This window comes from Protopterus annectens, chromosome 1.part2, assembly GCF_019279795.1.
Source record: "Protopterus annectens isolate FY-2018-M chromosome 1.part2, PAN1.0, whole genome shotgun sequence".
Lineage (NCBI taxonomy): Eukaryota > Metazoa > Chordata > Ceratodontiformes > Protopteridae > Protopterus > Protopterus annectens.
In genome coordinates this window covers 490,099,113-490,114,394 of record NC_056727.1, presented here as the reverse complement: position 1 = coordinate 490,114,394, position 15,282 = coordinate 490,099,113, and positions in this window count along the sequence as shown.

The window sequence follows — 15,282 nt, the reverse complement described above, 5'->3', positions numbered from 1 at the left end:
AGATGTTACATTGGAGAGACATATATTTTATGCAAGAGACAAAAAGCCAGGAGAAACATTGGCAGCTTATATTACTGACTTGAGAAACAAGGCTAAAATGTGCAGATTTGGTGATTTGAAAGACGAGTTGATAAAGGACAGGCTTTTACATGGTGTTAATAATGCTGCTGTGAGAAAGATTTTGCTTCGTGACAGTGATTTAATATTGAGCAAAGCTACAGAGATTGTCAAATACATGAGCTTACAGAAAGGCACACAAATATGCTTGCAAGTGATAAGAGCATGGTTTCAGCAGCTTCTAGAGCAAACATATACAGCGTGCGACATGTGGCTAACAGAAACAGGCCTAAGCACGTGGCAGCTGCAGCTCTTACAGGATTTCCAGGGAGAGTCCTTAATCTTCCAGCAAGTTCTAAGACTAGCTCAGTAAAACGAACATGTTCAGTGCAGTACAAGGGTGAGTCAAGAAAACCCAAGTCAAGTCTTATTGTTAACTGTCGTAATTGGGGTGCCAATCATGAGTCTAAAAGAGAGAAATACTTAGCATCTGGTCAGCAATGCCACAAGTGTAAAAAATGGAACCACCTTCAAAAGTTTTGTAAATCAAACAAGCCTCATTCATTTATTAAGAAAGGTCATTCAGAAGTGCAAGTTGATCATATAGAAAGCTGCTTCTCTACTTTCTATGTAGATGGTGTATCAGTGGTCGGTGAAAAGGTAAATGCAGTAAAGAAGAAAGTATTTTGTACTGTCCTGATCAATGGTAAACCCATGGAGCTCAAAGTAGACACGGGTTCAAAGTGTAATGTTATGTCAGCAGAAACATTTGCTGGAGTAAGAGTTTGTGAACAACTTAATTTGGCCAATTTTGTGAAGCTTGTTGCTTATGGAGGTTAAGAGATTCATACCTAAGGCTCCGTAGTACTTTCATGCAATTCAGATGGTAACAGTTACAGCTTGCAATTTTATGTAGTCAGAAGACCTGTACAGTCATTATGAGATTTAAGAGACAGTTTAAGAATGAAACTGCTTTCTTTTACCAAAGAAGTCCATCATGTAAGCACATGTCCTAGTCCCAGTTTCACTGATGCTGTTTTCACAGATGCTGATATTTTCAAAGGCAAGCTAGGCAAACTTCCAATTGTGTACTCCATGAAATTAGACCCAGAGCTAAGTCCATTGGTCAGACACGCAAGTAAAGTTCTGATAGTCATGCAGGACTAAGTCAAAGTACAGTTAGATAAAATGTTGCAACAAGGTGTGATTTGTCCAGTCACAGAACCAACTGAATGGGTGTCTTCTATGGTAGTTGCTCATAAGAAAAGCCTAGATGAAATCAGAATATGTATTGACCCAAAAGACTTAAAGCATTAAAGAGGCCCCATCATCCTATGCGTACAGTCGAGGAGGTTGCTACCCTCATGCCAAATGTCACTGTTTTTTTCTATCTTAAACGCAAAGAGTTAATTTTGGCAAGTAATGGTTGATCACAAATTTTCACTACTGACTACACTCAGTACCCCATTCGGTAGATATAGATTTTTCAGAATGCCTTTTAGAATAAATTCTGCCAGTGAAGTCTTTCAGCTTGTAATGGAGCAAATTCTTTCAGGTTATCTGTTTGCTATAATAATAGATAATAATAGATGATTTCCTTGTTGGAGGTAATGATGAAGCAGAGCATGACAGAAACCTCAGGAAAGTTCTGGACAGAATGCGTGAAGTGAATTTAAAGCTCAATCCTCTAAAATGTAAATTCAGGCTACCAGAAGTTACTTATATAGGTAATTTATTTACCAGTACATGCTTATAACCAGACCCTTCCAAACAAACTCTCTTTCCTAATGGGATGAATATGGAAGTGTGAATGAACTTCATTATTTGATAGAAATATAAAAGAATTTTCACAAAAGAAGTATAGGTAATTCATTCTAAATTTGAATATTGGAATTTTATTGAGCAACATACATAGTTTTTTCAAACAAAGAATTTTATTAACATAGCATGTTGTTAGTGCACTTTTGCACATATATTTATTTAAATGTCTTTCATAAATATGTATTCTGAGATTTTTAATATGCATAAGTTTGAAAAAAAGAAAAAAAGAAAATAACAATGTGCATAGGTGCATGTCCTTCATTCAGTGTATTTACAAAGCTGGATAATGGTTTCATTGGATTAATTATGTATGCAAATTATGTGAAGGTGTTATAAAAGGGTTGGTGTTTTTATCACAAATGTATTCCTTGAGAAGGCGAAGGCCGAGGTACCAGAATTAAAGAAGAAATTTTGCACCGTTGATTGCTTGTGTTGTCTTCAAGTATTCTTATTTCTTGGTTTTTGTTGAGTGTATTGAGTTTCACATGTCGGTGAACACAACAGCAGTTACCCCGTTGGGTACACTTCATCTGGCTCAACCGGTAAATTTCATCTCCATTTGGAGGGAGAGGGATGAGAAATTGGCATCTAATGATCCATGGGCAGGTGCCTTTAATGACTGTTCAACAAAGTATGAGGAGCTGGAAAAGGCAATGGTGAAAGAGGTTACCACCTTTTATGACTCAAAGTTACTGGAGAAATATATTAGTTCCAATATTACTCCCCGAGGTTTGAGGGTGGAACGTCTGCCTGCCTATGAATTTGGTGAGGATGAGGCTGATTTATCAGCAGAATGGAAAGCCACTTCTTTAAAATGCACTTTAAGCTGGTTGGGTATCCTAGTTAAAAGAAACGAGAGGGTACTTGACAGAGTTCGGGCTTCCGTTTTGCAGCTACAAAAAACGCTTATAGATGAAAGTTCTATTGATGTTTTTGAAAGAAATATGGGTGGCATCAAAGCAAGGGTAGCCAAAGTTGAGTCGGAGGTGATTTCACGAAAAAGGAGAAAGCTGGTTCGTGACACCAAGGATCATGAATCCGGTAAGCTGTTTTCTTGGCAATACAGCTTTAAAAAAAAGCGCAACGTAAGACGTGACGTCAGAGGGGGTCCTAGATCTGGCTCAGCGGGTGATACGTCAGCATCTTCAGTTGATATGGAGTCCACGAGTAGGAAGAGCGTTTCTTTCGAGGATCTCAATTTGGAGCAGGAAGCTGTTTTAGGATTAAACGGAGGGTCCAACAACTCGGGACAAAGCCCAGTACAGAACAAAGGAAGGGGGCGTCGTTTCCAAAGCAAAAGCAGGAGGAGATAGTTCTTGTTTTTCCAGTGGCAATGTTTTGAGCAGACAGTGCGAGGGCATTTTGTTGCAGCAAACCATTGGGACTGTTCACAACTCTCATCCACAACAACACGAAGGTGAGCTTTTCCGCATTTTGAATTTGTCTGACATTAACATTACTGACTTAACTAAAGGGGTATTGTGCAAAGGAACCAAATTCGTTCCCACTAGGTTTCCTTCTTTGGCTGACATTCTGCTGGATGCGAAAAAATTTTGCAGGAAATTGCATCTAAGAGCGTTTTTTGCGGAGAATGAAGCTGAAAAAGAAGCTAATATTCAAAATGACATTACAGATTCTATTTTAGAAAGCTCTTTGATGGAAATTTCCTTGCATGAAAATGATTTAATTGATATTTTTTCTAATGATGAAAGTAATTTATGTTTAAATGATTTTGAGTTTAATACTGGTTATGGCAGATTTTATGTTCCCAAAGTACCCTATGAAAGCAATTTTATTCCACCTAAAAGCAATGCAGTAATTTGCATTTTCGAGAAAACGCTACTTAAGCAATTGGAATATGAGCATGCAAGTTTTGCTAGGGGTAAAAAAATGTACAATTTAAGTAAAGATGAATGGTGTGCTTTGTTAGCTTTACAAGAATCCAATGAGAGTTATATGTTTACTCAAGCAGATAAAGGGGGCAATTGGGTCATTTTGCCTAGGGAGAAGTATAATTCTGTTGCATTGGGATTACTCAACGATGATAGAATTTACACTAGATTGTCTTTAAATATGACTAAAACTTACAACTCTTTGTTGTTAGAGATTCTAGAGAGGGGTGAGCGGTTGGGTTTCTTTACATCAGCTGATGTGAGGAGGTTATGCATAAAGAATCCAAGAAATGCAAGATTTTTTATTATTCCGAAAGTTCACAAGGACCTAAGGAACCCTCCAGGTCGCCCCATTGTTTCAGGCAAAGGATCATACTTGCAGAACACAGAGATTTTCTTAGATTCTGTGCTCAAATGCTATTTACACAGAGTACAAGCTCACGTGAAAAACACCAGGGAAGTATGTGAGGAAGTGAAGAATATTCTTTGGGAGCATGATTTTTACTGGGCCAGTGTGGATGTAAAGTCTTTATATACAAGTATCAACAAGCATTGGGGTTTGGAAGCCATAGGCGAAATGTTAGGTGAGGGGCCCAGGACAAGTTATATTATAAATCTTTTGGAATTTTGCTTAACTCATAATTGTTTTGAATTTGAGGGTAAGTTCTTTTTGCAAAACGATGGTACAGCAATGGGAGCACCCTATGCGCCCTCATATGCCATTCTTTTTATGGCTCATTTCGAAAATTCTTTCATCTATACAAGAGATTTTTTTAAAACTAGGGTAGTTAAATATAAGAGATTCATAGATGATCTCTTATTTTTGTTTAGAGGGGATCCAACGGAGTTTGACAATTTCATTTTGGAAATCAAGAACAATCCATGTGGTTTGGATTTTACATATACAATGGGGGGTAGAAATGTGCAGTATTTGGACATAGAATTGTATGTAGGTCCAATGGTAGGGTTCAATACAAACCCTTCCATAAAGTGACAGCTGCTGATAACTTTTTGCATGCTTCTAGCATGCATAGTGAACATCTTTTAAACTCTTTGCCATTGGGGGAATTCAAATGCATTGGTGTTAACACTTCTGAACTCACAAGAATTGGAGAAGAGTTTGATAGAATTGAGAAGAAATTGTTGGAGAGAAGTTATTCTACGACAACAATTAAAGCAGCTAGATCAAGAATTGAGCAGGAATTGGGCTTAAGGAATGTAAACAGGAGCAGGTATTCATGTTCATCTGTTTCCCAGATGGGACAGTCAGGAAATTTTGATTTGGAAGAAGCAAAAGATAAAATATTTTTTGTAACTAAATACTCATACTTTTCTCAGGATCTGAGGGAAACAGTATTAAAATTGTGGCCCATTGTTTATGGGGATGAGACAGTAGGGACCCTTTTTCCAAATACCGTCACTTTCTCATATGGTAGATACCCCAGTCTAAAAGAAATTTTAAATATTAGGCATACTTCAAGGGGTAACATTAAAAAGGGAACCTTTAGATGTGGCAGGTGCAAAGTTTGCACCAAAGTTAAAAGTTTGGATGGAACAAAAATCAATAATGTTAACTATAAAGCTTTGGAATATTTTGATTGCAATTCATCAGGGGTAGTTTACATCATAGGTTGTGGTTGTAGTAAACAAAAATGGTATATAGGTCAAACCAGTAGAAAAGTCAAACTCAGAATTCTTGAGCATTTGGGGGACATTAAGCACAAGAGAACAGATAGTCCTGTGGCCAAGCACTTTTTAGAGCAGCACAAGGGGGTTCCGGAAGGATTTATTTTTTGTGTGTTAGGGAAACCTAAGAATGTGGGGGATGATGCAGGTTTTCATAATAAATTATTAGAAATGGAGTCAAGATTCATTTTGAACTACAAAACTCTCTTTCCTAATGGGATGAATATGGAAGTGTGAATGAACTTCATTATTTGATAGAAATATAAACGAATTTTCACAAAAGAAGTATAGGTAATTCATTCTAAATTTGAATACTGGAATTTTATTGAGCAGCATACATAGTTTTTTCAAACAATGAATTTTATTAACATAGCATGTTGTTAGTGTACTTTTGCACATATATTTATTTAAATGTCTTTCATAAATATGTATTCTGAGATTTTTAATATGCATAAGTTTGAAAAAAAGAAAATAACAATGTGCATAGGTGCATGTCCTTCATCCAGTGTATTTACAAAGCTGGATAATGGTTTCATTGGATTAATTATGTATGCAAATTATGTGAAGGTGTTATAAAAGGGGTGGTGTTTTTATCACAAATGTATTCCTTGAGAAGGCGAAGGCCGAGGTACCAGAATTAAAGAAGAAATTTTGCACCGTCGATTGCTTGTGTTGTGTTCAAGTATTCTTATTTCTTGGTTTTTGTTGAGTGTATTGACCTTCCAAACAAGCAGCCATTCTTGAGATGCCAGCTCCAGACAATGTCCAAGCCTTACAGCATTTCCTTGGTATGGTTAACTATTTGGGCAAGTTTATTCCAGACTTCAGTGAATTATTGCACCTTTAAGAGAGCTTACATGCAAAAATGTTACATGGTCATGGTTGGAACAACACCAGAGAGCATTTGATGACCTCAAACAAAATTGCCAGTCCACCTATGTTGAGATACTATGATGTCCACAAACCAGTAATTCTTTCCTGTGATGCTTCAAAGTTTGGTCTTGGTGCCATTATTCTTCAAGAGGGCAGACCAGTAGCCTATGCATCTAGAACTCTTACCCATGCTGAGTTGCAGTATGCTCAAATTAAGAAGGAACTTTTGGCAATTGTTCCATGATTATATTTATGGTCAAGATATGCAGATCGAGACTGATCATCAACCTCTAGCCACTATTTTAAAGAAGCCTATACATACAGCTCCAGTGAGACTACAAAGAATGATGCTCAACATACCTCTCAGCTGTACAGATTTTCACAGAATGTCCAAATTTTTGCCTCATATTTTTGGTCCATTTTTCATAAAATTGTGGTTTTCTGGCAAATTAGTGGCAAATCATTAAAGATTCAAGTTAGAAAATAATAACAGGTGTTTGAGTTTCAGACTTCATGCTCTTCAGAAAATTCATGCTAGGGGGCGTGGCCAAGGATGAACACAGGATAGCAGCAGATTTCTTCAGCTCCACCAATTTCATTACATTGACAGGAATTAATTACTTAAAAAAATAATTTTTGAAGTAATTTTCTTTCTAAATATGTTTGTTTTATATAGTTCTTGAACTATATCTAAAAAAGAAAGGAAATCTTAATAATATTCCTGTCAGAAATTACTTTGGAAATTTTCCTGTCAGTTTATCAGTCTGAAATGAGTTCCAGTAAGACAAATTCTCAAGACTCCAGCATCAAGAAAGAACTTCAGTCTCTAATAATTATAGTCCAGCAACTTACTGCTAAGATGGATAAAATGGATACTAAAATAGACACTTTCATAGAAAAAACTACAAAACAAAGAGAGAGTTACATATGGACCTGCAACAACAGAAGATCCAGATGACAGGCATAGAAGAAGCTGTGAATGACATGGAAAATAGAATACAAGAAGAAGAAATCAACATTGAGTTTCTGCTGAAACAAAATACACATTTACAAACAAAGCTGGATGACCTGGAAAATAGATCTAGGCGCAATAACATTAGGATTTTTGGACTGCCAGAAAATATTGAAGGTAACAATATTACTTCTTTTTTAACAACATGGCTCCCTAAAACTTTAGATTTACCAGAAGCATTCTCTTTTGGTATCAGAAGAGCACATAGATCTATAGCTAATACTAACTCTAACAAAAACTATCCTAGATCAGTTATAGTTAGATTTCTATCATCTTTTGATAAAGAGATGGTTTTTAAATCTGCTTGGGCTAAAGCTCCTGTTAAGATTAATGAAACAACTGTGCGTTTTGACAATGACTATTCTTCCATGGTATTAACTAAAAGAAAAGTTTTTCTGTCACTAATAAGGGAGCTTAAAAAAGCACAGTTTAAAACATACCTTCTGTTTCCTGCCAAGCTTAAAATCTTCCTTCCTGATGGTCCTAAAATTTTCGATGACTTAGACTCTGCTTTACTGTTTATCAAAAAAAATAAGATTTTGGAAAAAATAGAAGAAATGGAATGGGCTAGTCCTTCGTTAAAGAGACTGGCAACTGAAACTTCGTGGAAGACTTCAGAGAAGAAGAAGAGACTAAAAACAAATGATTTGTACTATGTTTTTTTCTCTCTCTCATCATTTTATTTTATTATTAATCTTTTAAATATAGTTCCTGCATTTCCAAGAAGCAACAAATATTTTGAAAAGATTTAATCAAAGTTATTCTCTGTGTGCAAAGAAATGTTTTGTTTCATAACTAGTCAAAATATCTGGAGATTTAATGGCAAGCTGTGATTTAACTTGTTTCTCTTTCTGAAGAGGAAAAATAAGGTCAGTAATTTGATACATTTTTTTTCCTTTAAAAGTTTATATGTTCTTCAAATGCTATTCCTAATTATACTTTCTTGATTACACTGCTTATGCTTGTTTGTAAATAATCTGTCATGCTTTAACCAATAATAATTAGAACTAAATAATAGTAAATAATATGTTTTATTTTTAACTCTATTAATATAAACAGTAAGTAATATTCTATTGTATATACTTCTTATAGCTTTCTCTTACATTTTTTTTTATTTCTGCTTTACACCCTTTTACTTTCTACTCTCTTTTTCTTTTCTTTATTAATATATAGAAATACTTTTGATCATATAGACACAGTAAATAATAAGATTCGCATAGGAGTTGAGTTGGGACAAAAATGTTGAGTTTTGTTAATTATTAATAATTTTGGGCTTGATTTCACTTACATAGAGTCTGTACTAACCTGTAGAATGCATTGTGAAGGTTTTGTCATGTTTAGATGCATTTACACTGCTAAATGAATGTTTGTCACTAGTTTTTAATAAGTTTCCCGCCAAAATGTTAAGAGAGACAATCTGGGATGTGGGCTGTCTCATGCACAGTGTCCATGAGCTACTTCAAAAGCTTCAACTCTCAGAATTCTCACAGAGAAGCTGAAAGCAGCTGGTCTCACCTTTGACCTAGATATCACACTGACACATCACAGATACAGGAATAGCAGATTAATAATATGTGTTAAAACCTATGTCCCAAACATATACATTACTATAACTCATTTAATTCATCTGATTGACAAGCATAAATAATTTTATAACTCTATACTGGAAGAAATTGTCATGTGATATATTTTAAAGCAGTAGTATAGCATGTTTGTAAAATCTGGTTACTAAAATGTGTTTGCTGTGCATTATTTTGTATAAAGCAGACAGATTTATTGAAGGCACAGCAATGTAAGATGGTGCTCAGTAAAGATACAACTCAGTGAGATCAGATATATATATATATATATATGTGTGTGTGTGTGTGTGTGTGTGTGTGTGTGTGTGTGTGTGTGTGTGTGTGTGTGTGTATGTGTGTATGCATGTGTATATATATATATATATATATATATATATATATATATATATATGTATATGTGTGTATGTATGTATATATATATATATATATATATATGTGTGTGTGTGTATGTGTGTGTATGTAGATATGTATATAAATGTTTCTGAGAATCTGCTTAACTATGAAGTATGATTTATAACAATTTCTATGAATACAATATTTTATTCTATTGGCAATAATGAGTTTGAGTAAATGCTCATATACAAGCAATTCAAGGTTTTTTTGGAAGCTGTTAACTGTATTTACATGACAGAAAATAGATGCATCCTAATATATGTAATGTCTGAATCATATTAGCCAAAGTTTTTGATTTAAATGAATGTTAGAACTTATTTTTCTCTCCTCTTGATTTCTAACATCAAGATTATTTGAATGCTATTTGCATACAAGTGTTTTATATTACATGGATGTATATAGTAGTATGAACAGTTTTTTTTAAAAAAAAAGGTTTATTTTAGTTTATATGATGCTGTTTTACCAAATGTGTAGTCTTGTCTTGCTAGATAATTGAATTGAAAACTGTTAACTTCAGTTAAATATAACTAGTATTAAATTGATAAGGTGGTAGCTGACGTACTGCTGCTTAGGGTAGGGGGTTAACTTGAGTGGTAAATACTACTCTAAGTTGGAGTTTACAACTCCAGGCTGGATGCAAGGTTTAATCCTTACATTATTTTCACTTGTTCATTGTTATTCGTATATAGTTTTGACATCCACAATATATTTTGTACATTCATTGTCACTACAAACAAAATTTAATCCTATACGAAATCCCATAAGAGATTCAATAAATACAGCTATATTTAAAGGTACACCTAAAGGAGGAGATGTAACATTACTTATCTTGTTATTTGTTATTTTGATCATAAGATTCTTAAGTTTTAAAAATGCCAAATGACATCTTTAAAAGGAATTTCTTTAAACATTAATGGATTGAATAATCCATGTAAAAGGGCAAGCCTAATAAGATACATTAATTTACATAAGGCCAACTTAGTCTTCCTACAAGAAACCCATCTCTTGAAGAAAGATATTGATAAACTAGCCACAAACAAATATACAGTATTGGTTAGTTCAGAGCACACTCAGAAAAAAGAGGAGTGGCTATTTTATGGAATAAAAGTATGCCCATTCCTAAAACCATTAAGTCTTATCAGGATGACAAAGGAATGTTTTGTATGGTTACAATACAAATTAATGGGAAGACTTGCACTTTAATTAATGTATATTGGATACCTGGAATTGGTATTAATACAGTGAAACATCATCTTGATAAGATCATATCATTCTCTATAGGAGATATTATTTTAGCTGGTGACTTTAATTGTATACTACATGAAAGTGATACTACCACTATAGGAAAGAGAAGAATTACATCTAATGCAAAACATTTAAAGGATTTTGCTAATTCTTATCATTTGAATGATATTAATAATCAGATAGATTCAAAATCATTACCATACACCTTTTTTCTAACAGATACAAAACTTATTCAAAAATAGATAGGGTCTTTATTTCTAACCAGATGGTAACAGATTTAATTAATTCCAAAATCATTTCATGTCCTATATCTGATCATAATTCAATTGTTTTGAATTCATGATAAAAATACTCATAATGTTCAGATCAAAAGGATACCAGCATACTTAACTCAACTAAAAGACTATAAAGAATATATACTTTCAGAAATAAAACATTTTTAGACATAAATAACACTCCTGAAGTCTCCATTGTTTATGTTTGGGATGCCTTAAAATCATATCTATATGGACAAAGTATCAGATGGTATAATAATAAAAGGAAATCTTGGGATAAGGAATTGTTAGATATTCAAAGTAAATTAGACTCTTATAAACATAATAATAAAGAAAATATTATGGACAAGAAAGTTATTGAAGAAATAAACAAACTAAATGAGAAATACAAAGAAATTTTAACTCATAAAGTTAAAATAACTTTAGAGAAATACAAGTTTTGTCTTATTCAATAAGCCTCAAATACTTACATAGACTTAAAAATAAAACAAAAAGGTTGAATAAACAAAACCATATCAAAGAAATCTTTTCTCTAAGGAAAAAGAAGAATGTTTCTAGTATACCAGAAATACTAGATGAATTTAGAAATCACTTTCACAAAATTAACCATAATAATATTAACATGGAACCTAAAGATAAAATAAAGGAGTTTATAACCACAAATATGAATAAAAAGCTTAATAAACAACAGATTAAACTATTGGACAAGAGTATTTCATATACAGAAGTTATTACACAAATAAATAAGCTTAAATCAAACAAAGCACCGGGTAATGATGGGTATTATACCAGAGATATATAAAATCCTTTCTAAAAATACATATTCATTAATACATAAGGTTTTTATTTTGGCCCAAACTGAGTTAATAACTCCCCCATCTTGGCAATATACATTTATTTCACCAATTTTAAAACCTAATAAAGATCCAACTAGATGTTCTTCATATCGACCCATCTCATTACTTAATGTTGATTATAAAATGTTTATGAATATCTTTGCTGATAGATTGAAGACAATCATTCCCGGCATTATAGATATAGATCAGACAGGCTTCATTGTAAATAGAAATACTTTTGATAATATAAGAAGAACTTTAACATTAATAGATTTTGCAAATAGGAAAAAGAAAGATTTAACACTTATTAGTCTTGATATAAGTTCAGCATTTGATTCAGTAAGTTGGGACTATCTGTTTACCTTAATGAAGTGCACAAACTTCTCGGATGCATTTGTAAATCTAATTGAACATTTATACAAAGGAACGTTGGCTTATATTAGGGTAGGAACATATGTTTCACAAAAAATACCCATTCTTAAAGGTACAAAACAAGGATGTCCACTTTCTCCACTATTATTCACTTTAGTAATGGAGCCTTGGGCTAATTTGATCAGAAACAGTACTGACATAGAGGGTTTTGAAATAGATGAAAATACAACATCCAAAATTCAACTTTTTGCAGATGATGTTCTAATTACATCAGCAGGATCTAATTCTTCTATACAGTCTCTATTTGATAACATGATGAATTTTAAAAGTATTTCTGGTTTAATATTCAATGAAAAAAAAACTAAAATACTACCTATATATACACAAAAAATATTATCATTAGTGATTTTACTAAATATGTACCCAATTCAGGTCGGATAACTTATTTAGGTATAATACTATCTAAAGATATTAAATCTATTATATATAATAATTATAATACCTGTTTTCTTAATATACAAAATCTTTTTAATACCTGGAATAATATGTTTTTTTACTATGGAGGAGAGACTTACAATTATTAAAATGATAATATTCCCCAAGATTTTATACTTAATACAATCAATAATACTTCCACCTACAAAAATAATTATCAAGAAACTGAACACACTAATGTTAAATTTCTTATGGGCACCTAATTGACCTAGGATTGCATTAAAGAAACATACTAATAGCTGGTCTCAAGGGCGTATTTCTTTTCCAGACTTTAATTTATATACTATCTCTTCTATTGTAAAAGTTATTACTTTATTAATAGATCAGTCATATGTCACAAAATGGAAAGATTATTGGAAGCTAATTAGTATACACTTCATGAAAATCTCCTTAACACATAAAAATATGATTGTAAATAACTCCATGTTATGGTTACTAAAGGAATTTTGTACTTCACCTATTACACCTAAACATATGGTTTGTTACCCATTAAATATTATTATTAGTTATCATAACTTTATATTCATGCACCCTAAGTATAGGGAATGGAATTTTATTGTATTTCCTATAATGTATACTCAGGGTATGCTTTTGTCATCTACTTCTGAAGGAACTCATTTAGCTATAGATAATGATCTAAAGTACTGGTATCAGTTGATATCTGATAATAAAGTAAAAATCTAGATTTCTTAAAACAAGAATTTGATCTAAGAGAAACTTGCTGGTTAGAGGTTCAGACCTTTAGACAACATCTCATTAATAAAATAGATTTAATGTCTATAACTGTTAAAGAATCTATTCCAACACTGATTGATTACTTGATATTAAATTTACAACATAAAGTTTCTGATAAAGGTAAACTTTCATACATACATAAAGTTATCAGACAAGAAACTTTTTACAGTGTAGATTCATACTGGAATTATTTCACTTCTATTAATGGGGACCCATCAAATCAACAAGATAAACAATATATATTGGAATCTGCTTATAGAACTACATCTTCCATTGTCTGGAGACTTTATACATGGAAATTTTTACATAGATCTTTTATACACCTTTGATGATGAATAAAATAAATAATAAAGATAATCTATGTAAGAGATGTAATGTAGAAATTAATGCTGACTGGGCTCATATGTTTTATGATTGTATAAAATTGAAAGAATACTGGAAGTCAATTAATGAATTTTTGCAGGCTCTTTTACAGATAATTTCATTATTTCTAAATCTCTTATATTATTCAACACACCTGTACCTCAAAGTGTTAAAAGGTTAAGCTTCCCTTGTTATGGTCTATTCTAGCAGTGGCTAGGAAAATAATAACTAGAAATTGGATTTCAGATACACCTCCTTCGTTCAATGAATTTAAAAATGTTATGAATATAGTGTGCCATATGGAAATAAACACAATTAGGACTAGAACAAACAGAAAAACATCTTATTTTATTGTATGGGATAATTTACAAAATTTGTTAAAAAAATTTTAATTTCAATAGCATGGTATTTTAGTTTAATTAATTGATCTGATTGTAGTGGATGTCTTTGTAAATACTTTAGTTGTTTTGTTGAATATTATAATAATACCTATTTTTAATTACTTGTATAAAATTGTTATGATATTTCTCTTATATGTTAAAACAATAAACCTGTTTTGAAAAAAAAATAAAATTCATGCTAATGCAAAACCTGTTATTCTATCAACTTTCTAAGTTTATAAGACCATTATTTTAAAAAAATGTCCTTATTTATGGGCCTTTGTCCCACTTTCATTTATGACTTTCTTGCTCAAAGAGGTTGAGAGGTATGATGCTCAGATTACAAAAGTACTTCAAAATGGTCTATACAAAAGGCAAACTTCTTTATCTGGCTGATACCTCATCCAGATCACCCAGAAATACCACAGAAAAGCTTGATGATGAGAATTTTGACATCGATGTCATGGAGGTGTATAATTTTTCTACCACAAGACTTGAAGAGCTAAGAGATCATACAAAGACTGATTCAGTTTTGCAAAAGCTCAACCACTTCATCAATGCTGGATGGCTGTCAAAGCAGTTTTGTGTACCAACAGAAGTGCAACCATATTTTCCTTACAAAGATGAGATGTTGACGGAAGATGGTATTATTTTCAAAGGTCCTAAAGTTATTGTTCCTACTTCCTTACAACATGAGTACATTCAGATTTTGCATCGTTGCCACCCAGGTTCTGAAGCTACCAAAAGAAGAGTGAGAGGACTAGTATTTTGGCCTTTTTTTGTCAAAGGACATTGATAAAGTACTTTCATCTTGTTCAGTATGCAAACGTACTAAAGCGCATTTACAAAAAGAACCACTTCATCTAAGCCAGATTCCTGAAATACCTTGGTCAACAGTAGCCACTGATATATTTGAGTGGAACAGTCACAATTACTTAGTGATGGTAAACTCTTATTTGAACTGGTTTGAGATAAATCTGCTACCTAACCTAACGTCCAGTACTGTTATTACTAAGTTGAAACGTCCCTTCTCAGTCCATGGTAGTCCACACAAAGTTATTTCTGACAGCAGTACCTAGTTTACCAGTCAGTTATTTCAGAAATTTGAAAAAAAGTGGGATTTTATCCATATTATTATCAGTCCAAAATACCCACAGTCAAATGGCCTGGCTGAACGTGCAGTACAAAGTGCAAAGAAATTACTAGAAAGGTCAAAGTGTGACAATACCAATATCTTCTTGAATTTTCTTAATCTCAGAAATATACC